Source organism: Seriola lalandi, unplaced genomic scaffold (assembly GCF_002814215.2).
Source record: "Seriola lalandi dorsalis isolate HSWRI2012SDOR001 ecotype SW California unplaced genomic scaffold, Sedor1 jcf7180002054511, whole genome shotgun sequence".
NCBI lineage: Eukaryota > Metazoa > Chordata > Actinopteri > Carangiformes > Carangidae > Seriola > Seriola lalandi.
The window spans coordinates 323,218-327,257 of NW_019525064.1; the positions used below are offsets into that span (position 1 = coordinate 323,218).

General features: G+C 39.9%; 1 long non-coding RNA gene across 1 annotated transcript in view; it reads right to left on the minus strand.

Moving 5' to 3' along the window:
- Positions 1–2,624: 2,624 nt before the first annotated feature.
- LOC147818727 (uncharacterized) overlaps positions 2,625–4,040 on the minus strand; it is a 2,679-nt gene continuing 1,263 nt past the window's right edge. Inside the window, exon 2 of the long non-coding RNA XR_015437692.1 lies at positions 2,625–3,293. This is a non-coding gene — a long non-coding RNA (uncharacterized LOC147818727). The remainder of the gene's footprint in view (positions 3,294–4,040) is intronic.

Genomic DNA, 4,040 nt, shown 5'->3' on the forward strand with positions numbered 1-4,040 from the left:
CATCATCATCACCACCAACACCACCACAGCCCATTTCAGAACTAAGGAAGTACATGCAGTCTCCTTTGTCCATACATGAGCTCCTCCTTCTGTTGCCAGTGGTCATTCAGTTTTCAGTGTGGACACCTTTGAATGACAGTAAAAGACAAATACTTAAGTTCAGACATGGTAAATCAAAGTTAATCACACACATATATCAGCTGTCAGGACAGTCTGCTGTAGTTCAGGGCTGTTGTGTATGAATTTACAGTATTAAATGACAAACCCCTACAAGATAATGTTCTTCTATACATTGTGTATAGTACTCAATACAATACGATACCAGCGAGATCAGGAGACAGAAAATACGTTAATGAGATGAACCTGAATGTTTTGCTGCATGTAGGAAAATCATATCAGTGACTGATTTTTTCTAATAACATGATGCTGAATTAATTGTCAAACTATATTTCTCCTTGTCCTGCAAATGTTTGCATGTTTGGGACCAGGTAAGGTTAGCATAACAAACACGAAGTTACCCGCTAGCTAGCTAGCTAGGTTAGCAAAGTACATCCGTAATTCACATTAAGTCTAATATATATTTGGATGTTAACTGTCTCCCGTTCTCCGGTCAAAACACGTAGGAAAAAAACACTCTAGCCTTTAAGGAGCATCATACACGTTAAAACTGTAGGACGTTCAGAAAATAAACATTTACTTACCAATAAAACTGTATATCAGCGTCTCTCCAGTCTGTTAGTGCCGAAGAAAGAGCCATAATTACTGTGAACCGAAAACTCATTAAAACTAAAAAACTAAGAGGGAAACTGTCGGTGCAAAATTCCTCCTCTACCGACAAATGAAGAGAAAACAATAGCAATTTAACACAAGTGACTCTAACGATTCACATAACAACATGCAGCTTATCGATCATTGCAGACCAGGCATGTCGATCAAACAGGCACCCTCTCCAAAATACTTGATTTTAAGGCCTAATATCTCATCAATTAGATGATTATTTTCAAATGGACCACCGGAACACCGGATTTTATAATGGATTGACTGAGTATTTCATTAGAGACGTTAGCGTTTATTGAATGGTTGTATTGGAGCCCGCCCCTAGTGGCCATCAGTGGTATTGCACTTAAAGTCACTTCCGCATTGGCTTCCCTTCTCAGCCCCTCAGCCTACGTCCATTTTATTTACAGTATATGGTGTCACCTCAGCACGTGCTGAGTCCCCCACCAACAAGCTGTTTAACCGAGAGTCTCGTGGACTCACGGCCATCGGTGGGGGCCATGAGCACTTCAAACACACAGCCGTCGGTGGACCGATTGTCACGTAACAAGTCACCAGAATGGCCCTTGGAATTTTGGTCATTATTTGCTCATGATGACGTCACGGATTTCGCTGAACCGAGGTTGTATATAGGACCTCAAACTGGTTATTTATTTGTAGCTGGGGAGCGCAGCTACCGGCATATGGATGGGTGGAAGTCCGCCGGGGGCACCCCGTCCTCCTCCACCGGCCTTCGGGCCTTGGGGACCGGTGGAGGACGAAGGGAACACCCGCCTAGCCAGCCAGATCAGCCGAATCACCACTTATATAGATGGGGTGGCAGGGTAGACAGGATAGATAGGGCAGATAGGGGGGTAGATAGGATAGATAGGGGGGTATATAGGATAGATAGGGCTGATAGAGGGGTAGATAGGATAGATAGGGCTGATAGAGGGGTAGATAGGATAGATAGGGCTGATAGAGGGGGGTAGATAGGGCTGATAGAGTAGATAGGATAGATAGGGCTGATAGAGTAGATAGGAATGATAGGGTAGTTAGAGGGGTAGATAGGGCTGATAGAGTAGTTAGGGTAGATAGGGCTGATAGAGTAGTTAGGGTAGATAGGCCACAAACCAAATCATCCTTCTTCTAGCCACAGCTGCCATTGCAGTTCTCAGGTGTCCCATCATTACGTCATGATGACCACACAAACTTTGCTGAAGCCACATTGTAAGAAGCATTAAATATATTGTAGTTTACTTGCTCTTGTAATATGGTTATCATGTAGGCCTACTTATAATAAAAATATATATCAAATAAAACCTTATATGAACAAACACATACATCTGCACGTTACATTGAGTACAGCTGCAGTTCCACTCTGTCATACAGTCTGAGGTCAAACATGCTGAATTAAATGGTATGTGGTGCCCTCATCTGTCCAACTCTCAGCACTGCACCTTAGATTTAATCAAACTAATAAATGAAGGGAACAACCTACTGAAAGGCTGGCTGACTGTAGAACCTCCACTATGGAGCGTGTCTGGTATGATTTTTAACAGTAGCAACGCACACAGTATTGTAATCACACAATACATTGGTGGAAGTTTTTCCTGAATTTTTAATTGATGAAGAGACTATTTCTATGTTGGCTTTAACCAACAACAAAAATAATAGAAATGTTTAAATTTTGCTGTCCTTGGACACTGACAATAAAGGATCTAAAGATAGATACTACAGTTTGTGCTTTTCTAATGTGTCTTATGTACTTACTAATTTTAATAACAATGAAAACACTAATTCACCAAAGTGACCTGTTAGATTCATCATGAGACATCTGGTCGATTTGGAAAAACATACCCGGTACAAGTTAATCACAGTAGGTTTATTTATTAAAAACCTTTTCAATGACAATAATAAGTTATGAATAAAACTAATGTACATGAGCTGTACTACACTGACAACTGCTTCAAAATCTTAACTGTCAATTCTCAGTTCACACTAAACAGTGTGTAAGGCTAATACATACACCTATGAGGAAACAGCATCACATCTATGAAGAGTCTGGTTTTGCTCCAGGTTGCACTTCTGGTCAGTCAGTTCAAGCTGTTTGATACTGAACAACGTTTTGATGTTAAACAGGTAAATACTGTCACCTGTGAAGGGGGTGACTGTACTAGAGTTGATCCACAACTTAATTCCAGTGTAATATTTATAAATTCTGTTCTTAAAACTGTTATTACTATCATCTATCAACAACAGTAGAAATGAAGTAAGAGGCAGGAAACTGAACCTGTGAACACTGAGGACAGAGAATAACACACAAAATAAATGTCTAAACGGCTGGTTTGTCCTCTCACAAGAGGAAGATGAACTGGAATTGGTTTTCTTGGCATCATCATCATCATCATCATCATCATCACCACCAACACCACCACAGCCCATTTCAGAACTAAGGAAGTACATGCAGTCTCCATTGTCCATACATGAGCTCCTCCTTCTGTTGCCAGTGGTCATTCAGTTTTCAGTGTGGACACCTTTGAATGACATAAAAAGACAAATACTTAAGTTCAGACATGGTAAATCAAAGTTAATCACACACATATATCAGCTGTCAGGACAGTCTGCTTTAGTTCAGGACTGTTGTGTATGAATTTACAGTATTAAATGACAAACCCCTACAAGATAATGTTCTTCTATACATTGTGTATTGTTCTCAATACAATACGATACCAGTGAGATCAGGAGACGGAAAATACGTTAATGAAATAAACCTGAATGTTTTGCTGCATGTAGGAAAATTCTACCAGCGACTTATTTTTTTCTAATATCATGATGCTGAATTAATTGTTAAACTATATATCTCCTTGTCCTGCAAATGTTTGCATGTTTGGGACCAGGTACGATTAGCATAACAAACACGTAGTTATCAGCTAGCTAGCTAGCTAGGTTAGCAAAGTACATCCGTAATTCACATTAACTCTAATATATATTTGGATGTTAACTGTCTCCCGTTCTCCGGTCAAAACACGTAGGAAAAAAACACTCTAGCTTTTCGGGAGCATCATACACGCTCTTCGTTAACTGATGCTTATGGCTAGTACAGACTGAAACCAGCATTATACATCAACTTATATACCAATAATATTACAAGGTCAAGTCAAACATTACTATACGGCCATAAAACTAGCGTGCCGCCATGCTAACATCACGGTTGAAGCTAGTTTTAGCTGCCTTTCCTTGTACCGCTTGATACACATATAAAACATAAATGTAACAAACAA